General features: G+C 44.3%; 1 protein-coding gene across 1 annotated transcript in view; it reads left to right on the forward strand.

Moving 5' to 3' along the window:
• The first annotated feature begins 1307 nt into the window (after window positions 1-1307).
• The window catches only part of TNXB (tenascin XB), a 159540-nt gene continuing 136683 nt past the window's right edge, over window positions 1308-24164 (forward strand). Inside the window, exon 1 of the mRNA XM_081939432.1 lies at window positions 1308-1393. The gene's annotated coding sequence lies outside the window, so the exon portion shown is untranslated. The remainder of the gene's footprint in view (window positions 1394-24164) is intronic.

The following is a 24164-nucleotide window of genomic DNA, read 5'->3' on the forward strand; positions in this document are numbered from 1 at the left end:
CTTCAACTCCCAGAATTCCCCAGCCAGCTATGCTGGCTGGGGAATTCTGGGAGTTAAAGTCCACAAGTCTTAAAGTTCCCAAGTTTGGACACCCCTACCTTAAGGGAATCTGACTTCCCCATTGACTTTGCTGGTCAGAAGGTCGCAAAAGGGGATCCCACGACTTTGGGACACAGCAGCGGCCATAAATATGAACCAGCTGCCAAGGCTCTGAATTTGGATCCCATGACCACGAGGAGGCTGCAGTAGTCGTAACTGTGAAAAACGGTCATATTTTTCAGTGCCGCTGTAACTTCAATCGGTCACTAAATGAACTGTCATAAGTTGAGGACTACCTGTATTCATGACAGAGAAGAGCTCTTAGACATGATCCAGAGGGAGCCATGGCAAGGCAGAGAGGAAGAGAGATGTTTATGTGTCATGTTGAAATGTGGAGACTCTAGAAAGAGTGCAGAGAAGAGCGACAAAGATGATTAGGGGACTGGAGACTAAAACATATGAAGAACAGTTGCAGGAAGTGGGTATGTCTAGTTTAATAGAAAGAAGGACTAGGGGAGACATGATAGCAGTGTTCCAAAATCTCAGGGGTTGCCACAAAGAAGAGGGAGTCAAACTATTCTCCAAGGCACCTGAGGGTAGAACAAGAAGCAATGGGTGGAAACTAATCAAGGAGAGAAGCAACTTAGAACTGAGGAGAAACTTCCTGACAGTTAGAACAATTAATCAGTGGAACAGAAGTTGCCTCCAGAAGTTGTGAATGCCCCAACACTGGAAGTCTTTAAGAAGATGTTGGATAACCATTTGTCTGTAGTGGTGTAGGGTTTCCTGCCTAAGAACGGGGTTGGACTAGAAGACCTTCAAAATCCCTTCCAAGACTGTTACTCTGATCCAAAGTTTTGATAGATATAAGGACACCATTCAGAGTCCGGATGCAACCGGTGAAGGAGGGTAGAGGAGAACCAAACAAAAAAAAGAAAAAAAAAAAGAAAAAGGCCAAGAGTGTTGGAAGAAGAGGCCTTCCCAAGCATCCTTCTTCCTCGAATGCCAAGATGGTTATCAGCCATTCCCATGTATGATCTCATGGCAATTGTGTCAGGCGCTGCTGCTCGCTGATTCCAAACCAAAGAGGGAGTGAATGAGTTTTGGGTGTGGGTTTGTATGTGTGCGTTGCACACACACACACACACACACACACACTTGTGAGGCACATATGCTTGCTCTCACGCCAGGGCTGCTCTGAGCCAGGAAATCCGATGGCCAGAAGGTTGTCTCCTCCTCTCTCCAGGGCAGAGACGCCGTCAAGAGAAAGAACGAAGGAGTGAAACAGTCGGCCGAGGCAGCAGCGAGTGACGGAATGGTCTCTGTTCCAGCCTGAGCATCCAACTTTTTGCAAGTAAGACGGGAAACCTGCAAGGAGTGGATACTGCGGAGGGCAGGGAGGGTGACAGAGGAAATCCCATTTCACCGTAAAGGAGGGAACTTGCAAAGGGTCATTATGGAGATTTTTTTTTTTTTGGTAAAGTGATGAGTTCCTGGGCACAATGGGACATGGCAACAAATGAAAAGACACTATAAAGCGTTGATGGAGTAAGATCAAGACCCGGGGAGGGAGATCCAGATGTTTGAGGCACAGATGTTAGCTCTCTTCCTTTCTTTTGTCTAATCAAAGTGACATTTGTGTGAAGAGAGCCAGAGAGCGCTAAATTAGGATGATGGATAGAGAAAATGTTTGAATGAGAGGAGGTGAAGAGAGACAGTGAAAATGAGCACAGGGAAAGGAAGTTTGAAGGCTCCCCGAAACAGAATTCAGCCCGGGGTACCTGATCGAACCCAGAGCTAGCCTAAGGAACTGCCATTTGCAAGATATGTTAATCTAGTGAAGATGAGCTTTGAAATGTGGATGGAGAACATTTGATGTTCTGAAGCTATCCGCAGTCCCAGCTAAGTGGAACTGGACTGGTCCTATTTGGGAAATGGGGGGACATGATTGGAGTGTTCCAATATTTGAAGCGCTGCCACAGAGAAGAGGGGGTCAACCTATTCTACAAAGCACCTGAAGGCAGGACAAGAAATAATAAATGAAAACAAATCAAGCAGCCTAGAACTAAGGAGAAATTTCATGACAGGGAGAACAATTAATCAGCGGAATGGCTCACCTCCAGAAGTTGTAGACGCTCCATCAATGGAGGTTTTAAAGAAAAGATTTTACAGCCATTTGTCTGAAATGGCATAGGGTCTCCTGTATGAGCAGGGGGTTGGACTAGAAGACCTCTAAAATCCCTTTCAACTCTGTTATTCTGTTGTTCTGTTATCCTGACTTTCCAGGCACTTTTCTGATATTAGAACTTCCAGGAGCATCTAATTTGTAGTATGAAGGCAGATCTAATCTCAAAGGTGTTGTTTTTTTAAATGTTCTTTTGATTCAGAGATTAAGTAGAATAATCTAATTTGTGGGGCGAGAGAGACAGAAAAAAAGAGCAGACGCAAAGCGGAAGATATTTTGTAGTAATTAACTGCATTTATTTATGCGGTAATTGTACTGTATAAATATGAGCAGTTATCAGTTACAGAGAGAGCTCAAAATCAGAAGTATGGTAGCATCTTTTCAAATGAACATATTTAATTCAAAGGCATAAGATTTCATGACTTTAGTAAGGAAATGTGCGGTAGCTGGTGATAGATGCTGTCTTTGAATAAAATGTATCAATATTTATTTGTCTGAACAATATCAAACTCTTTCTGTGTTATGGCTAAGCCTGGCTTTTCTATATATATAGATAAAACAATAAATTTGCTTGGATGGAGTTAAGTTAGCAGAGTTATAAAAAGGAAAGAGAGGGAAGAAAGTGGAATAGAAGGAAGATCAGTGTGAATATAAATACAGTTTGCCCCAATTTCATAAGGAACACGGTGGCTCAGGGGCTAAGACACTGAGCTTGTCAATCAGAAAGGTCGGCAGTTTGGCGGTTCGAATCCCTAGCACTGCATAGTGGGGTGAGCTCCTGTTACTTGTCCCAGCTTCTGCCAACCTACCAGTTCAAAAGCATGTAAAAATGCAAGTAGAAAAATAGGAACCACCTTTGGTGGGAAGGTAACAGAGTTCTGTGCGCCTTCGGCATTTAGTCATGCCAACCATATGACCACGGAGACGTCTTCAGACAGCACTGGCTCTTCGGCTTTGAAATGGAGATGAGCACCGCCCCCTAGAGTCGGGAACGACTAGCATATATGCGCAAGGGAAACCTTACCCCAATTTCCTCTGTGCCACTAAGTTTTTAAAAATATTGACAAAAGAATGCTAGAAGCTGGAAAGAGAGAAGAGGGAAAAACCAATGAAAATAGATAAGTGAATCCGTGTTTCTCAAACTTGACAACTTTAAGATATGTGGACTTCAGCCCCCAGAATTCCCCAGCCAGTTCACACATCCCAGCTGGCTGGCTGGGGAATTCTGGGAGTAGAAGTCTACATATCTTAAAGTTGCCAAATTTGAGAAACATCAAGTTAGATAGACCAGCATGTAAAAAGGGATCCTAGATGGTCTTTGAGCTTAGTTGTTTTCTTGCGTCGTTTCATTACCCAAACTTGGTAACATCATCAGTGCTAGCCACTAAAGGACCAAGGTCCCCTTAGGTCAACCCTGAGCTACAAATATTCTCCTTTATAGATAGAACGGTACTTCCTAAGCCCTTTTCTTCATCAGCCAAAATCACATATCGAAAAGTCATTGCCTAAATGTCTCTGTTCTGATTGGGAAAAGGATTTGAATGTTGTGACTCAAAGAAAAAATTAATTTTACCTCATTTGAGATCATTTACCCAGGTTTGGGAAGCATTGAGGTAGAAGATAGCAGAGGAAAATGACAGGCAACTGCTTAACAGGACAGAGAGGGGAAGAGTACATACGACTCCAAATCCCATCATCCCTGACCACAGGTCAGAGGATCACAGAAAAAGAAATTGAGGAAGAGATAGAGAGCTGCCAGTGAGGAGAAAAAGTGAGGAGCGCTAAAATAAGATTTGAAAGATATGATGTTTTAGAGGCAGAGCTAGGCAGGGGGAGAAAGATTGTAAAATTAATTTTAAAAGCGAGCAGAATGAGTGAGAGGTTCCCCTTGAGGGTGGATCGGCTAATAACGCAAAAAAGATCATCAAAATACAGAAAAATGACCTATCAGGGAGATGGAGAAGAAATTAATATCTGTATTAATTTGTGGTTTGCAATAAGACTTTACCGGGTCTCACACAGATGAGTAAACTTCCTCTTAGTAACAATAATAGATCTAGTAGTAATAATCCCCAACTCTTTGTTTTTGAGCTCAGCTCCTGCTGATTGCAAACTTTCTGTAGCAATGACATATTGTAGTTTGCCACCGCTTGTACCAGAATGCTTTTTTTGCCTCAGTCTTTGGATTTCCTGGTGGCCCCTCATCCCAGTATTAAACAGGTCTGATCCTCTTGGATTTTTCAAAATCAGTCCACCTAGCTGGATCTCCCATCATTCAGACAATATGGACTATTGGAAGTGATCTCTGCATCATAAGAGAGCTAGCTAAGAGTTGATGTGAAGGGCACAGTGCTTCCTCTGCTAGTCCCTGGCTAGTTAAAAAGAATTTTTTTTTGTAGTCACTCTTCTAAGCTTAAACTCTTCTAGGCTTTTGCTAGTAATTTTTCTGGATTTAAAGGCTGGAGTTTGGCTAGCATTCCTTCATTATGAGGAGGTATTTTGAGTCTAACACAACTCAGCTGGCCGGGGAATTCTGGGATGTTGAAATCCACACATCTTAAACTTGCTGAGCTTCAGAAACACCGTTCCACGTGAATGTGAAACTTTTTAACAGATTAAAAGAGTTGGAAGGGACCTTGTAGGTCATCTAGTCCAACCCCCACCACCACCGAAGCAGGAGACCCTACACCATTTCTGACAGATGGCAGTCCAGTCTCTTTTTGATGAAGCTTCAGTGAGGTAGCTCCCACAACGTCTGAAGACAAGCTGTTCCGTTGGTTGATTGTTCTGTCAGAAAATTTCTCCTTATTTCTAGGTTGAATCTCTTCTTGATCAGTTTCCATCCATTATTACTTGTCTGGCTTTCAGGTGCTTTGGAAAATAGCTTGACCCCCCTCCTCTCTATGGCAGCTCCTCAAATATTGGAAGACTGCTATCATGTCACCCTTGGTCCTTCTCTTCAATAATCTAGCCATGCCCAGTTCCTATAACCGTTAATCATGTGATTTAGCCTCCAGTCCCCTAATCCTCTTTGTTGCTCTTCTCTTGCACTCTTTCTAGAGTCACAACATCTTTTTTTATAGTGTGGTGACCAAAACTGGATGCAGTATTCTAGGTGTGGCCTCACTAAAGTTTGATAGAGTGGTATTAGTACCTCATAGATTGGTATTAGTGCCTAACTTATTCTGATCCAGCAAAGCAATTTACTCTCAGTGGATAGAGGTATTTGCAAATGGATGGGGTAGGAGAAGAGGGACTCCTCTGTGTAATACAATACAATACAACAGCAGAGTTGGAAGGGACCTTAGAGGTCTTCTAGTCCAACCCCCTGCCTAGGCAGGAATCCCTGTACCGTTCCAGACAAATGGCTATCCAACATCTTCTTAAAAACTTCCAATGCTGGGGCATTCACAACTTCTGGAGGCAAGCTGTTCCACTGATTAATTGATTAATATTTGCCAGATATCTGGGAACAAGTGGTTCAGCTTAACTGTCTGTAAAGGTGTTGCAAAGTTTCCGTGCCTTATGCTCAAATCCATGCCAAATAAATGAATTATTATTAGTTGCCCATCATGATGATGATTTGTTAAAGGTAAATGTAAAGATTCCCCTTGCACATTTGCGCTAGTCGTTCCTGACTCTAGGGGGCGGTGCTCATCTCCATTTCAAAGCCAAAGAGCCAGCGCTGTCCAAAGATGTCTCTGTGGTCATGTGGCCAGCATGACTCAACACCAAAGGCGCACGAAACGCTGCTACCCTCCCACCAAAGGTGGCCCCTATTTTTCTACTTGCATTTTTACGTGCTTTCGAACTGCTAGGTTGGCAGAAGCTGGGACAAGTAACGGGAGCTCACTCTGTTACGCAGCAGTAGGGATTCGAACCGCCGTACTGTCGACCTTTCTGATTGACCAGCTCAGCGTCTTAGCCACTGAGCCACCGTGCCTCTCCTTGATGATTTGTTAGGGTTGCCCCATTCTGGATGGCCCCATGCAGGACCTCTACCTTCAAAGGCAGTAAACATACTTTGCAAATACTGTATAGACTTTGAGTCCAGATGGGAAGAGGTCCTCACGAAATTTGGGCAAGTGGGCAGGTCAATAGGGTTCCAAGAGAAGAAAGTCTGTATTGACTTGCAGGGTTGAATTTGGAAATCTTTGGTGCTCTCTGAGCTTAGTTGTTTTCATGCAGACGTTTCATTACCTTTCGAGGTCACATCTTCAGGGCAAAGGAGGATGGGGCTTGCTCTAAAGCAATGAAGATGTCACTGAGTTGGATGATGAAACATCTGCATTAGGCCATGATGGATAAGGATAGATGATAGATAGATAGATAGATAGATAGATAGATAGATAGATAGATGGATGGATGGATGGATGGATGGATGGATGGATGGATGGATGGATGGATGGATGGATGGCTGGCTGGCTGGCTGGCTGGCTGGCTGGCTGGATGGATGGATGGATGGATGGATGGATGGCTGGCTGATAGATAGGTGATAGGTAATAGACAGACAGACAAGAGAAGGGGAAGGGGAAGGGGAAGGGGGAGGGAGGGAGGGAGGGAGGGAGGGAGGGAGGGAGAGAGAGAGAGAGAGAGAGAGAGAGAGAGAGAGAGAGAGATGGATAGATTTTAATTACAATATTAAAAACTAATACAAACGAAGCTGGCTGGGGAATTCTATGAGATGCCCACCAATCTTAAAGTTGGTAACGTTGAGAAACCCAGCTCCAAAGTATTCTTTTAAAAATGCTTTTTAAAATGTATAACCATGAGTGTGTTCACAGGGGGGCAGATCACCCTTGAAAGCAATTCTGACTAAATTGATTTGTCCAAATAATGAGACTACAGCTTACAGCTGCAATCTTATTTTTATCTCTCTCTCTCCCTCTCCCTCTCCCCCCCTCCCCCCCCTCTCTCTCTCTCTCTCTCACACACACACACACACACTTCAAAAAACAAAATGACGCACAATGGAAGGATTTGAACTCGGAAGTGAGGTTTAGCCAGCTAGGTTTCTGATAAAAGAGGAAAACGTGCTGGGTGGATCTGCATGGTTTGAATGGGATCAGCCTTCAGGTTATTTGGCACTGATCACCGACATTTCCCAATAGAAATATCAAAATTTTCCTTGCTAAGACCTTGCCTGTAACCACACCCCTTGCTATGAGCATTCCCCTTTCAATCTCTGCGTAGAGAGGTTAGCAAACTAATAAATCAAATCAATACAATACAATAACACAATAGCAGAGTTGGAAGGGACCTTGGAGGTCTTCTAGTCCAACCCCCTGCCTAGGCAGGAAACCCTATAACCGTTTCAGACAAATGGCTATCCAACATCTTCTTAAAGACTTCCAGTGTTGGGGCATTCACAACTTCTGGAGGCAAGCTGTTCCACTGATTAATTGTTCTAACTGTCAGGAAGTTTCTCCTCAGTTCTAAGTTGCTTCTCTCCTTGATTAGTTTCCACCCATTGCTTCTTGTTCTACCCTCAGGTGCCTTGGAAAATAGTTTGACTCCCTCTTCTTTGTGGCAACCCCTGAGATATTGGAACACTGCTGTCATGTCTCCCCTAGCCCTTCTTTCTATTAAACTAGACATACCCAATCAAATCAAGAGCAAGTTTGCTCTGATCTTTAAAGCATCAGGCTAGAAAGTGGGAGACTGTGAGCTCTTGTTCTAGCTATGTTTGCCTCCTTGAGTCATTTATAAGATGAATAAAAGTGGAATATTAATAAATAAATAAACCCAATTTTTATTAAAATCATAGGCCAGAGCAGCATGGCGGCCGAGAGGTGGAGCTGTCACCTCACAATCAAGAGGCTGTGAGTTTTATCTTAGATAGTGGCAGATATTTCTCTCTTCGGGCGCAATGAGTAATTGCTGTGAATTCTGTGTTGGCATCAGAAAGGGCATCAGGCCAGTAAATGCTCAGCTCCATTCAGTCGCCTAATGCAAGGGATTACAGGGTCATTAAATAAAAAAAAATAGTCATAGACCAGCATTTTTAATAGTGCTGCCTTTGAGGAGGGGAAATAACTTGATGGGTGCTCCCTGTCAGTCTTAAATCTTATTCCTCTAGTCTTAACCTGGTCAGTGAAGATGTTTGTGGTGTTGGGTTTCATGAGACAAAGAGATGTGAAATTGGAAGACAGGAGGAAATTAGCAGATGGGTCAATTTTGAGTCGGTATAGTATAGCACTTGTATGTATGTATGTATGTATGTATGTATGTATGTATGTATGTATGTATGTATGTATTATCTATCTATCTATCATCTATCTATCATCTATCTATCATCTATCTATCTATCTATCTATCTATCCATCCATCCATCCATCCATCCATCCATCCATCCATCCATCCATCCATCCATCTATCTATCTATCTATCTATCTATCTATCTATCTATCTATCTATCACCTATCTTACAATACCAAACAATAGCAGAGTTGGAAGGGACTTTGGAGGTCTTCTAGTCCAACCCCCTGCCCAGACAGGAAACCCTACACCATTTCAGACAGATGGCTATCCAACATCTTCCTAAAGACTTCCAGTGTTAGGACTTTCACAACTTCTGGAGGCAAGCTGTTCCACTGATTAATTGTTCTAACTATCAGGAAATTTCTCCTCAGTTCTAAGTTGCTTCTCTCCTTGATTAGTTTCCACCCATTGCTTCTTGTTCTATCCTCGGGTGCCTTGGAGAATAGTTTGACTCCCTCTTCTTTGTGGCAACCCCTGAGATATTGGAACAATGCTATCATGTCTCCCCTAGTCCTTCTTTTCATTAAACTAGACATACCCAGTTCCTGCAACCATTCTTCATATGATCTATCTGTCTGTCTGTCTGTCTGTCTGTCTGTCTGTCTGTCTGTCTGTCTATCTGTCTATCCGTCTATCCGTCTATCTGTCTATCTGTCTATCTGTCTGTTTCTATACTGCCCAGAAACTTGATGCTGCTAACTACCTCCACAGGTGAATCGTTAATATGTAGAAAGAACAGTCTGTAGCAGTGGTGGGTTTCAAATTTTTTTAGAACCTCTTCTGTAGGTGTGGCCTGCTTTGTGGGAGTGGCTTGCTGCCATATGGCTGGGTGGGAGTGGGTTGCCAGCCATGTGACTGGGTGGGCGTGGCCAACTTGTAAAATGTGGTGAAACTCATTTAACAACGCTTTTGCTTAGCAACCAAAATGTTGGCTCAAAAACTTTGGCATTTGAAACACGCAGGTCTTAAAGCTGTCAAGTTACAATACCCTTGCACCCCTAAGCCTTTAGGAAAAAAAACCCCAGGGGTGTTCAAACTTGACAGCTTTAAGACTTGTGGACTTCAACTCCCAGAATTCCTCCTCTCGCTCTTCATCTTGATGATGTACAGACGGGCGGGGGGAGGGAGCTGGAACCGGTTCTAAACGGCACTGTAGATTTGTGGAACCTCTGCTATAGAAGAGGTTAGAACTGGCAGGAACCCACCCCTGGTCTGTAGCTGTGTATATTGAAGACTGTTGCTGTGTATATTTTATTCCTAAGGAACAGAGCCACTTGGGGATTGCTGGAAAAGCGGTCCAGGAATTCCAGCTCTAACCAATGCTGGATGACTACTTTACTTTGATTTGATTTAGCTTATTTGATTGGATACGGTCGGCCTCTCTGGACAAACCTGCTTCAACAGCGTCAGCTGGGGCGAGTCCGTCTCAGGACTGGCCTTTTGAATGTGAGCCCGAAAGACTGGAAGGGGGGCTGGGGGAGGGAAAGTCTGTTGGAGGAGAAAGGGGCGAGACAGAAACCTTGTTTGTATGTGCAGGTATTTGCGGGGCATCGGCCAGGCCTCTCAGCTTTCTACGGAAATGGCACGGAAAGAGAGATTCTCTGTATAACTTGCTGTGCTTGGGACTTGCTCAGCCGGCAACGGAACAGCCTTGGAGGATGGCTGGGATTGGAGAGAAGGAGCTTTCTCAATATCAGCAGCGAGGAAAAGAAGCTTCTTTGGAATGAGAACTAAGCAGTTTTGGTGGAGCCCATTTGGCTGGTGGTGAAGGCAGCAGGCTAGAAACCAGGTGATTGTGAAGTCTAGTGCCACCTTAGGGGTGAAAACTGGCTGGATGACTTTGGCTCAATCACTCTCCTTCAGTCCAGCACACCTCATTGGGTTATCATTGTGGGGAACATAGGAGGAAGAAGGAGTACTATGTAGAATCATTGCATTCCTAATGAAGTAATAAAGGCTGGATAAACATCTGATAAGCAAACAAACACTGCAAAGCCACATTTTGTCTGTCTATTATATGTATTCAAGAAGTCAAATAATAGTAGTAACTTCTTATTATATAGAGTAGATGTCTTTAGCCTTGTGGCTCAGTGGCTAAGACGCTGAGCTTGTCGATCAGAAAGGTCGGCAGTTCAGAGGTTTGAATCCCTAGTGCTGTGTAACGGAGTGAGCTCCCGTTACTTATCCCAGCTTCTGCCAACCTAGCAATTTGAAAGCACGTAAAAAATACAAGTAGAAAAATAGGAGCCACCTTTAGTGGGAAGGTAACAGCATTCCGTGTGTCTTTGGGGTTTAGTCATGCCGGCCACATGACCATGGAGACGTCTTCGGACAGCGGTGGCTCTTTGGCTTTGAATGTGTTTTTCTCCAAAGCCACATTCATATGTATTCAAGAAGTGAAATAATAGTAGTAACTTCTTATTATATAGAGAAGATGTCTTTAGCCTTGTGGCTCAATGGCTAAGACGATGAGCTTGTTGATCAGAAAGGTCGGCAGTTCAGCGGTTCGAATCCCTAGCGCCGCAAAAAACGGAGTGAGCTCCTGTCACTTGTCCCAGCTTCTGCCAACCTAGCAGTTTGAAAGCACGTAAAAAATGCAAGTAGAAAAATAGGGACCACTTTGGTGGGAAGGTAACAGCGTTCCATGCGCCTTCAGTATTTAGTCATGCCAACCACATGACCACGGAGATGTCTTCAGGCAGCGCTGGCTCCAGCTTTGAAACGGAGATGAGCACCGCCCCCTAGAGTCGGGAACGACTAACACAAATGTGCAAGGGGAACCTTTACCTTTATTACATTGGGATAAGAAGCAGGTTTTTTTAGTGGAAAATCTAGCACTGCATCCTGTGGTTTAGAAACGATAACAAAACTCTTGATTTGAAGCTGGTTAAGTTGAATAGGGATAACAAATAACAAGTTGTTGTTAGTAACATGGTTGTTAAGTGGATCTGACTTCCCTGTGGACTTTGCTTGTCAGAAGGTCACCAAAGGTGATCAGTTGATCCCAGTGAACCGTCATAAATATGAGTTGCCAAGCGGCTGAATTTTGCCCACTTGACCATGGGGATGCTGCCACAGTCCTAAGTGCGAAGAACAGCCATAAGTCACTTTTTTTTCAATGCCACTGTAACTTTGAAGGGTCACTAAAAGAACTGTTGAAAGTCGAGAACTACCCGTACAGCAGAATCAGGGGTAAAATTCAGCAAGTTCTGACAGGTTCTAGAGAACCGGTAGCGGAAATTTTGAGTAGTTCGGAGAATCGGCAAATGCCACCTCTGGCTGGCCCCAGAGTGGGGTGGAAATGGAGATTTTGCAGTATCCTTCCCCTGCCACGCCCACCAAGCCACGCCCACAGAACTGGTAGGGGAAAAAAATTGAATTTCACCATTGAGCAGAATCTAAATGGGTAAAGCTTTCTGGTGACATCTACCATAATTTGTCGTTTGGAAATCTAACCTTTAGATCAATTCACGATGTGATTAACTTCGCTTCTCTTAACTTTGCCTGTAAATTTGCCTTCTCGTTCTTTTCCTCCAGTGTCACCAAGTAACAATTTGGTAAACGTTAGGTAGTCTTCTTTCCAGATGATTCAGATCAGTGTTCCTCAAATTTAATCTCCTGAAGAGGTGTGGACTTCAATTCCCAGAATTCCCCAGCCAGCATGGCCATTGCTAAGAATTTCTGGGAGTTCAAATCCACAGATTGCTAAGGTTGAAAAGCCCTGGTTTACACCACAATGTTCATAACTTCTTCTCATTGACTGATGTTTCTAAGAGTTGGACTCTAAAGCAGTTAAATGAGGTAAAATGAGAACCCAGATTGTTGGGGGTAAAATGCTGACATTAGAAACCACTCAAAAAATCCCCCAATTCACTATGGGGTGGTATATAGACAGTCCTTGACTTACGACCACAATTGAGCCCAAAATTTATATTGTTACTAAGTGTTGTGGCCCGCCAGTGGACAGCGGATCTGGCAGCAGATTCAGACAGTGAGGAAGTTGGGGAGGAACATGGGTCAATCCTGGAGTCTGGGGAAGCCTCTGATGAAGGGGCTATGTCGGAGGCACAGGGGGCCAGAGCCATATGCCAGTTATCAGCTGCCTTCAGAGTCAGACATCAGTGAGGCAAACGAACAACTGGAGCCTGTTCCCATTATGCGTATGCGCAGAGTTGCCAGCCGAAGAGAACAGCTAAAGAACAGGGGTCAACTTGGGAGTAAGGCAGTGGGGGGTTGCTAACTAGTTTACTACCGGTTTGTGCGCATGCGCAGAAGCGTCCGGGCAGGTGGGCGGAGCCTCACCGCCGCTGCCACTACCGGTTCAACCGAGACGGAACGAACTGGGAGCAACCCACCTCTGGAGTAAAGCCACATGTGAACAGTGAATGGCCACTCCCAGAGGAAATAAATGAGGAGCGAAAGGGGAGTGGAGTTTGCAGGAGACAATTAGTTCACTTAATTGGCTCATGACTCTCCGAGGCTCCTTGCCAAAATTGCAGACATCGGCCTGGCCAGATAAGGTCTGTGACTGTAACTCCTCCCTTGAAAGACTTTGCTGTATGTGAGTGAGCAGAATTCACAGTAAATTAATAAAAGGGTTTTTTTTTTTTTGTTGGGACCAGGAGTTTGCTTCATGTTCTTGGGAAGCCTAGGTCAGACACTAAGTGAGAAACTAGTTAAGTTTATTTTGTCCCATTTTACGACTTTCCTTGCCCCATTTGTTGAGCGACATCACTGCAGTTGTTAAATTAGTAACACAGTTGTTAAGTGATTGTAGCTTCCCCATTGATTTTGCTTGTGGGAAAGTCGCAAAAGGTGATCGCATGACTCCAGGACACTGCAACCATCATAAATCAGTCGTCATGCATCTGAATGTAAAATCGCGTGACCGTGGGGATGCTGCAATGGTCGTAAGTGTGGGGAAATGGCCATAAGTCATTTTTTTCAGTGCCGTTGTAACTTCGAACTGTCACTAAATGTATTGTTGCAAGTCGAGGTGTACCCGTATTAGTTTAAGAGCTATTGCTATTCAGAGGGCACCAAGTTGCCTATCCCTGCTAGAGATACTTAAAGGTGGCAGGGATGAATTCTGCCAATGCTATTTATCGGTTTGTTTGTTTATTGGATTTATATGCTGCCCTTCTCCCAAAGGACTCAGAGCGGCGTACAACATTAAAAAAAAACACATCTTACAAAAGTTAAAAAGGAAATTAGATAGAGTATCCAAAAACAAACCCAATTAATATTAACAATAACATTTTAAAAATTAGATTAAAATTAACAATTAAATCAATCATTTATTTTATTTTGTTCAGGCCAGGCCGGCTTGCTGGAAAAGCCAAATTTTTAGGGCGCGTCGGAAGGACCGAAGGTCAGGGATTATGCGAAGCTCCGGGGGCAGCTCATTCCAGAGGGAAGGCACTCCCACAGAGAAAGCTCTCCCCCTGGGAGTCACCAGCCAACACTGTCTGGCCGACGGCACCCTGAGGAGACCGACTCTGTGGGATCGCACTGGATGGTGGGAGGCTACTGGTGGCAGTAGGTGGTCTCGCAGGTACCCTGCGCCTAAGCCATGGAGCGCTTTAAAGGTCATAATTAGTACCTTGAATCGCACCCGGAAAACAACCGGCAACCAGTGCAGGCCACCTAAAAGGGGTGTAACATGGGAGCACCTAGGTACCCCCATGATAACCCGCGCAGCCGCATTCTGGACCAGCTGAAGCCTCTGGGTGCACTTCAAGGGCAGTCCCATGTAGAGAGCATTGCAGTAGTCCAGGCAAGAATTTATCTCTCCTAACACAATTTTTCCACATCCACATATTTCTTCTCTAAGCCTGTTAAAAAGTCATCTGTGGCAATGACTATCCGAGCAAATTCCATGCATTAATTTGTCATTGGCTCAGTAAATAGTTTACTTCTTGTTTTTGCAGACTATCATCCCCATCAGTTATGGATAACGAGCCAAGTTTTTAATGTTACGCATGACAAAAGATAGATTTTCCTTTTCTTCCACGCTCTTCATAACTCCCCCAAAGCCCAGATCACATCATCCTCTGGTAATGCTGAAAAACAGCAACAATGATCTTTACAAAGAACGGAATGCACATATTTCATCATTAGAATGAAAGTTGTAATATAAATACAGCTTGTGTGATTTTTTTTTTAAAAAAAGGCTATTTCATGGGCCATCAAAAAAATCTGTGGCCTTGATAAGTTGGTTATATGGGGTTTGAAAGATTTAATTTTTCCTCAACTCAATGCAGTCCTGGTCAATTTCACTAGGTTATTCCTCATGTTATGAGAAGAGGAAGAAAAAAAATTATATAGACAAATCCGGATGATTTGTACAATCACACTAATCAGTTTAAGATGTGGTTTTGGAAAACGTTAGCCACACAGGAAGAATTTCCCCTAAGTATGTAATTTTGTGGGCTTAAACTCTCCCCCCCTCCACTCCAGTGATCACACATAAACTACTAACACAGGCAAGCATGTTTGTGGTAAAAGTCACAACCCCCAGGGAAAAGAGCCTGTGAGGCAGGACTAAAGACAGAGGCGGTATCCAGCAGGTTCTGACTAGTTCAGGAGAATCGGTACCGAAAATTTTGAGTAGTTCGGGGAACCGGTAAATACCGCCTCTGACTGGCCCCACCCCCATCTATTATCTGCCTCCCGAGTTCCAGCTGATGGGGAAGGAATGAGAATTTTGCAGTATCCTTCCCCCTGGAGTGGGAGAGAATGAGGATTTTGCAGTATCCTTCCCCCTGGAGTGGGAGGGAATGAGGATTTTGCAGTATCCTTCCCCCGGGAGTGGGAGGGAATAAGGATTTTGCAGTATCCTTCCCCCTGCAGTGGGAGGGAATGGGGATTTTGCAGTATCCTTCCCCCTGAAGTGGGAGGGAATGGAGATTTTGCAGTATCCTTCCCCCTGGAGTGGGAGGGAATGAGGATTTTGCAGTATCCTTCCCCCTGGAGTGGGAGGGAATGGGGATTTTGCAGTATCCTTCCCCCTGGAGTGGGAGGGAATGAGGATTTTGCAGTATCCTTCCCCCTAGAGTGGGAGGGAATGGGGATTTTGCAGTATCCTTCCCCCTGGAGTGGGAGGGAATGAGGATTTTGCAGTATCCTTCCCCCTGGAGTGGGGAGGGAATGGGGATTTTAAAGTATCCTTCCCCTGCCACGCCCACCAAGCCACGCCCACAGAATCAGTACTAAACATTTTTGAATCCCACCGCTGACTAAAGCAGATATCAGAGACAATTCAAAACTTTTCATGTCTGTTTATTTATTTTTATTTATTTATTTATTTGTAAAATTCATTAGCCAAATATTCTCAATAATTTGTTACATAAAATCTATGTGTGTTAGCTGCCTTGAGTTACCATACTTACAAAGCAATATTATTTATTTATTTATTAGGATTTTACCCTGCCTTTGTAAGTAACTCTTTCCTCCTATTTTCTCCACAACAAGTAACCTGTGAGGTGGGTTGTGCTGAGAGAAAGCGACTGGCCCAAATTCACCCAGCCAGCTTTCATGTCTAAGGCAGGACGAGAACTCACGGGTTCCTGGTTTCTAGCCCAGCACCTTAACCTTTAGACCAAACTGGCTCTCTTATTTAAATTATAAATAATTTACATTAAAATAAATAAATAAACTTTTTGCTGCCTTGAGGGATTTATAAAATAGCAAAGGTGGGGTAAAAGAAATCTAATGCATTTTTAAAATTCCTACTTCTCACCCAAAATAGGGGATCTAGTGCAATGGTGAGATTCAAAATTTTTTGCTCCCAGTTGGGCGTGGCATGGCTAGGTGGGCGTGGCATGGTGAACGTGACAGGGAAAGAATACTGTAAAATCTCCATTCCCTCCCCACTCCAGGGGAAGGATACTGCAAAATCTCCATTCCTTCCGGATCAGCTGGGACTCGGGAGGCAGAGAATAGATGGGGGTGGGGCCAGCCAGAGGTGGTATTTACCGGTTCTCTGAACTACTCGAAATTTCTGCTACCGGTTCTCCAGAACTGGTCAGAACTTGCTGAATACTGCCTCTGATTTAATGCCATCTGAGAGTTATTTTAGTACTTTCAAGTTTCTCCACAAACCCCTACTAACTACTAGGCCGTTTAATTTAATGGAGAACTAGGGCAGGGGGAAAGTACTGAATAAACAAGCCTCGGTTATGCTATATTATATGAGATTGAACCCATTTATAAATGTATGAAAGCTGTCCTTGCTAAGGACAGCTGAGGTCTCTAAAGAGAAAGCTGTAAAGGTGATCTCTTTTTCCTCATCCTTTTGGGAGGAGTGTCTTAAATACTGTTTGAAATTGAGAGGCAGACAGACAGATATCTGGCTGGAATCCAGACTGAAGCTGGGTTTGCTTTGATCTGAAGGGCAGCATTAGCGTTGGCTGTTTATAAGCTCTTAATCAAGAGAGCTCTGTTTCCTGAGTCAAAGAACTGCTTACAGCCGAATTAAGATGGACGGGCTGTTTAATTTGGATCTGGGACCTATCCTTTTGCGCGTTTTGCTTGGATAAACACAAGGTTTTGTTTTGCTTCCAAGAGGGGTGTGGTGGGGCAGGAAGCCCCAAGGCAAAAAACGGGGTACTGACAGCGTTGCTGAAAGATTGCAAGATGCAGGCCAGCTACCGCCGATGTGCGTACATATGGAGGCAGCATTAACCACAACAATTGTGACTTTGTCGATCATATTCTGTTAAACAGTCCTGGTCAAAGAATTGGAACCTGTTTTGTTTGGGGTCTTTTTTTATTGTGCATTCTTCAAGTTACATTTCAGATATGTGCTTCTGGAATCAGTTCTGCCTTTCTGATCTCAGGAGTGCTAAAACACAGGTAGTCCTGGATTTTCAACAGTTCGTTCAGTGACCGACACTGGGAAAAAAGTGACGCTGAAAAAAGTGAAACACTGAAAAAAGGGACTTATGAATGTTTTTCACACTTCCGACCGTTGCAGCCTTCCTACATGTCGTGTGGTCAAAATTCAGATGCTTGGCAACTGGTTCATACTTATGACCGTTGCTTTGTCCCAAGGTCATGTGATCTCATTTTGTGACCTTCTGACAAGCAAAGTCAATGGGAAAGCCAGATTCACTGAACAACCTTGATATTAATTTAATAGCTGCAGTGATGGCAGGGGTGAAATGCAACCAGTTCGGACTGGCTCATCCGAATCGATAGTAAAAAAAATGCTACAGGTTCGGGCGAACCGGTATTTCCGACGATCAGCTGTGACACGCAATTTATATTAGCTAGAATCGTTGGATTTCCTGCTTTCTAGCTAATCTAAATCTTGTGGCCCAGTGGATTCCCCCCACCCTCGCTGTTCTACTAATATTTGCAGACTTGGAAGGCTTCAAAATGTTCCCTTTTTAGGACTGCGTTGGTATGCCTCGGGCACTTTGTGCGTGCACAAAGCGGGCTCTCAGTAGCAGACCCACCGAACCGGTCGCAGGCTTCAGAGGATTTCACCACTGAGTGATTCACTTAAAAGCTGTGGCAAGAAAGATTGTAAAATGGGGCAAAACTCACTCAGCAATTGTCTCGCTTAGTAACAGAAATTTTGGGCTTAATTGTGGTCGTAAGTTGAGGCCTACCTATAAGTACCTTGAAAAGTTACCCATGGCTCTTCTAGAGCTACTAGCTACAGAATGAAAGGTCTATATCTAGTGGAAATATTAACTTTGGGCAGGAGAGAGATGTTAACTTTGGGGAGAGAAATACAAACAAGCGTTAAGAGTAGAGTAGATGATGGAAGATGAGGTACATGATGGAACAGGTCCACCAATCCCAGACTAACAGAAAGATGGATAGTTACAACTTTGGGAACCTGGAATCTCAATTAACATTTTCACAGAAGTGCAAAGTTGCAAGTCCCTTCAGAGGTCAGTCTAGCCTAAATCCTTGCTGCTGCATTTCCCAATTTGGGCAAGTTGGATATTTATGGTCTTGAGAGCCAGTTTGGTGTGGTGGTTAAGGCAGTGGTGGGATGCAACCGGTTTAACAACCGGTTCGGTGAGTGTGCGCTTTGTGTGGGCGCAGCATTCAAAAAACAACCTTTTTAAGCTTTAAAGCTTACCTTCTATGTCAGTGCCTTTGAGTAAAACAGGTAACGGTGGCAATCCACTGTGCCGCGTGTATCATTTGAGCTAAAAAACAGGGTAATACAGGACAGGAAAGGGCAGGGACAGGTGGGCGGGACCAAATGTTCACCTGGACTACCGGTTCGCCCGAACCGGTCCAAACCGGCTGAATGCCACCCCTGGTTTAAGGTGTTGACATAGAAACCAGGAACCTGTGAGCTGTAGTTCTGCCTTGGACAGGAAAGCCAGCTTGGGTGACTTTGGGCCAGCCACTCTCTCCTTCAGTCCAACTCTCCTCACAGAGTTGTTATTGTGTAGAAAAGAGGAGGAGGAGGAGGAGGAGGAGGAGGAGGAGGAGGAGGAGGAGGAGGAGGAGGAGGAAGCATTTTGTATGTTTTGCAAATAGAGTTATTTAATAATGTAGGGATAAAAATCTAATAAATAAACAACCTTTCAGAATTCTTAGCAAGAGCAAGCTGGCTGAGGAATTCTGGGCATTGAAGTCCACACATTTTACAGTTATTATGGTTGAGAAATACTGGATTAGAGTGACTTGGAGGCAAAGAAGGAATTGTGGCAGAATACTATTTATCCTACATATTCCAGTGAGGTGGATTGACATAGCCATATCAAGCCGGATTAGATAGCATTAGAGGGAATTTTGCTAGAGATTTGGAACCGTGAGATGATACAAAACTTCCCATACCGATGAAAGCCAAAATATTTCTTAAGTCTGATTTTTACAGAACAGATGCAGACCCATAAAGCTAAAGCGGAATCTTGGCTTCTTGAAACAGGTTGGCCCTTGTATTTTCCCATGTTGCTTCGCCTCTCACAGTGTGAACCTCTCTGATGCATCCTGGGAAATGGAAAATGGCATATAGCTGTGATGGCAAACCTATGGCACACATGCCACAGGGGCCACGCAGAGCCCTCCCTGGGGGCACGCCAGCCAGCACCGCTGCGAGCCTGCAACCTCACCAGATGAAACCATATCTACTAAAACATATGAAGAACGGTTGCAGGAACTGGGTATGTTTAGCTTAAGAGAAAGAAGGACTAGGGGAGACATGATAGCAGTGTTCCAATATCTCAGGGGTTGCAACAAAGAAGAGGGAGTCAAACTATTCTCCAAGGCACCTGAGGGTAGAACAAGAAGCAATGGGTGGAAACTAATCAAGGAGAGAAGCAACTTAGAACTGAGGAGAAATTTCCTGACAGTTACAACAATTAATCAGTGGAACAACTTGCCTCCAGAAGTTGTGAATGCCCCAACACTGGAAGTCTTTAAGAAGAAGTTGGGTAGCCATTTGTCTGAAACAGTATAGGGTTCCCTGCCTAGGCAGGGGGTTGGACTAGAAGACCTCCAAGGTCCCTTCCAACTCTACTATTGTATTGTATTGTATTGTACTGTTGTAGATATCTAACACATCCTGCATTGATGCAGAACCTTGACATCCTTTCCACCTCTGTTGGCTTCTTCTGTTTATTTTTATGAGGAAGATGTTAGAAATAGAAGCCAGCTCAGGCCGGCCTCCATGGTCGATGGTCTCCTCCACCAGAGCATTTTTAATTCCCTACCACGTGAAAGCTAGATGGGCCTCCCATCACAACCCAATGGCCAGTTGTTGTTTTTGGTCAACACTTTTGTCTACAAACTGGGCACAATCTGAGATCTGTGGGCAACGGAGCATCAATTCATGGATCAAAGAATTGGAAGGCATTCCACATGGAGGACAGGCCTCTTGATTTCAGGGAACTCACTAAGTAAAAAGGGATAGGTAAGACGCTGAGAGACATTCTCTGTATAACTTGCTGTGCTTGGAACTTGCTCAGCGGGCAAAGGAACAGCCTTGGAGGATGGCTGGGATTGGAGAGAAGGAGCTTTCTCAATATCAGCAGCGAGGAAAAGAAGCTTCTTTGGAATGAGAACTAAGCAGTTTTGGTGGCGCCCATTTGGCTGGTGGTGAAGGCAGCAGGCCAGAAGCCAGGTGACTGTGAAGTCTAGTACCACCTTAGGGGTGAAAACTGGCTGGGTGACTTTGGCCCAATCACTCTCCTTCAGTCCAGCACACCTCATTGGGTTATCATTGTGGGGAACATAGGAGGAAGAAGGAGTTCTATGTAGAATCATTGCGTTCCTAATAAAGTAATAAAGGCTGGATAAACATCTGATAAGCAAACAAACACTGCCAAGCCACATTTTGTCTGTCTAATATATGTATTCAAGAAGTGAAATAATAGTAGTAACTTATTATTATATAGAGTAGATGTCTTTAGCCTTGTGGCTCAGTGGCTAAGACGCTGAGCTTGTCGATCAGAAAGGTCGGCAGTTCAGCGGTTTGAATCCCTAGCGCTGTGTAACGGAGTGAGCTCCCGTTACTTGTCCCAGCTTCTGCCAACCTAGCAATTTGAAAGCACGTAAAAAATGCAAGTAGAAAAATAGGAACCATCTTTAGTGGGAAGGTAACAGCGTTCCGTGCGTCTTTGGCGTTTAGTCATACCGGCCACATGACCACGGAGACGTCTTCGGACAGCGCTGGCTCTTCGGCTTTGAAACGGAGATGAGCACTGCTCCCTAGAGTTGGGAATGACTAGCACATATGGGTGAGGGGAACCTTTACCTTTACTAAATAAAATAAAATAAAGAAATGAAATAATAAAATAAAATACCAAGTTCTGTTGTTCTTACCACCACGCAGTGCATCCCTTAAAAGATAAGATTAAAACCAAAGGCTTACAAAGTATATATTCTAAACCTCTGGTTTTAATCTTCACTTCTATTCCTTGGGGTAAAGACATACATAATGCATTTAAGTGAGGTCAGTGTGGATTTAAAAAAACGTAGATTCAGACCATTTGCAAAGTCCTGGGGGACACCCAATCACTTTCCCAGCACTTAAAGTGTGACATATGTCTTCCCTGGTGATAATTTAATCACGGCTGCTTCATGTATCTGGAAAAGGCACAGGCATTTAACAAAGGAATCCTAGCTGTGTGACTAACCAGAAATATTTTCCCCTGCTGCTCTGCAAAGCTTCACCCCATAAACATCTGCACGAGAGATTGCTGAGAAAGCCACAGGAACGAGACCAATAAAATAGATTTAAAGCTCTCCGTTCCCCTGTAACATGCAGTTAGGAAAGGAAACAGCCTCTCCAACACGAAAAATAAGAAGGGAAAAATTAGGGAGAAGACAGCAGTGTTCCAATATCTCAGGGGTTGCTACAAAGAAGAGGGAGTCAAGCTAGTCTCAAAAGCACTTGAACATAGCGCAAGAAGCAATGGGTGGAAACTAATCAAGGAGAGAAGCAACTTAGAACTAAGGAGAAACTTCCTGACAGTTAGAACAATGAATCAGTGGAACAGCTTGCCTCCAGAAGTTATGAATGCCCCAACACTGGAAGTCTTTAAGAAGATGTTGGATAGCCATTTGTCTGAAACAGTATAGTGTTTCCTGCCTAGGCAGGGGGTTGGACTAGAAGACCTCCAAGGTCCTTTCCAACTCTGCTATTGTATTGTATTGTATTATTGTAAGATGGGGGCTTTTCTTTTTCCAAATCAAAAAGCTGGGGAACCCAGGCGGTTTCATTCTGTTAAAAGAAATATCCATCTGGGTTCAATTCCAAGCCGGGAGAAAGACACCGGAAAACATGGAAAGATGGTTTAATGGTGAAGCAGAACCACCAAGCACATGGTTCTCTGGTGCAGTTGACCACATGGCATTGAGAGTGAGGGGTGTTTGAACTTGAGATTCTTGTTCCTGTGCAAGAACATGTATTCTATTGGCTCTTATCAGATTCCCATGGGGCTATGCAGGAGTCATAGCTGGCTCTGCAGGTTGTCTGGGAAGTTGGTCGAAGGAGCTTGTTGGGCAATTCCTATTGTAAAGGTAAAGGTTCCCCTTGCACATATGTGATAGTCGTTCCCGACTCTAGGGGGCGGTGCTCATCTCCATTTCAAAGCCAAAGAGCCAGCGCTGTCTGAAGACGTCTCCGTGGTCATGTGGCCGGCATGACTAAACGCTGAAGGCGCACGGAACGCTGTTACCTTCCCACCAAAGGTGGTTCCTATTTTTCTACTTGCATTTTTACATGCTTTTAAATTTCTAGGTTGGCAGAAGCTGGGACAAGTAACAGGAGTTCACTTCGTTATGCGGCGCTAGGGGTTCAAACTGCTGAACTGCCGACCTTTCTGATCAACAAGCTCAGCGTCTTAGCCACTGAGCCACCGCGTCCCAATTCCTATTGTGGCTGAGGGCTAATCCTACCTTTGTTCAGAGCTTGCTCCATGGAATGTTTGCCTATGTATAGAGCTAGCTATCTCTTTATCTCTAAAGTGCTGACATCTGCTGAGGGTTATTAAGAAAAGCGGGGGCTGCTTTCCAAGAACACGTTTCTCTGCTTCTTTTCCAGGGAAATATGATATTCTGCCTTTTTAATATTTCTCAAAATATTTCATCCTTCTAGGAGAGGGGTGGGTGCTCACTTTCTACAATTCAAATTTGGAGATCTGTTTAATCTCCTTAAGGCTGAGTGTACGTTGTGGTGAGAAAATTCATCCCCTTGGGGCAGGAATTCTGGGATGGTGAATCAGAAGGGCCACTCCTACACATGGGGTGGGGCTGGAGAAGAATGTATATGATTTGCAGGTAGTCCTCAACATACGACTATAATGGAACCTGTCCAATTCGGTCCTATATCTTGATGGTCATACAACTTTTTTTTTTGCAGCAGTCATTAAGTATGAACAAGTTGCCAAACACCTGAACTTTGATCACGCAATCATGGGGATGCTGCAAAGGGTATAACTGTGAAAAGGGTTGTAAGTCCTTTTTCAATGCCATTGTAACTTTGAATGGCCATTAAATGAACTGCTGTAAGTTGAGGACTGCCTGTATTTAAAAAGCAATAGGGAGGGATGGAGGGAAGGAAAGAGGAAGGAGGGAAATAAGGAAGGAAGGAGAAAGAGGGGAGGGAGTGTGGAGGAAGGAAAGAAGGAGAAAGAGAGGAGTGAGGGAGGGAAGGAGGGAGGGAGGAAGGAAAGAAGGAAGGAAGGAAGGAGAAATAGGGGAGTGTGGAGGAAGGAAAGAAGGAGAAAGAGGGGAGTGAGAGAGGGAAGGAGGGAGGGAGGAAGGAAAGAAGGAAGGAAGGAAGGAAGGAGAAATAGGGGAGGGAGTGTGGAGGAAGGAAAGAAGGAGAAAGAGGGGAGTGAGAGAGGGAAGGAGGAAGGGAGGAAGGAAAGAAGGAAGGAAGGAGAAATAGGGGAGTGTGGAGGAAGGAAAGAAGGAGAAAGAGGGGAGTGAGAGAGGGAAGGAGGGAGGGAGGGTGAAAGGAAGGAAGGAAGGAAGGAAGGAAGGAAGGAAGGAAGGAAGGAAGGAGAAATAGGGGAGGGAGTGTGGAGGAAGGAAAGAAGGAGAAAGAGGGGAGTGAGAGAGGGAAGGAGGAAGGGAGGAAGGAAAGAAGGAAGGAAGGAAGGAGAAATAGGGGAGTGTGGAGGAAGGAAAGAAGGAGAAAGAGGGGAGTGAGAGAGGGAAGGAGGGAGGGAGGGTGAAAGGAAGGAAGGAAGGAAAGAGA

The sequence above is a fragment of the Natrix helvetica genome, assembly GCF_964273705.1.
Source record: "Natrix helvetica genome assembly, chromosome: 1".
Lineage (NCBI taxonomy): Eukaryota > Metazoa > Chordata > Lepidosauria > Squamata > Natricidae > Natrix > Natrix helvetica.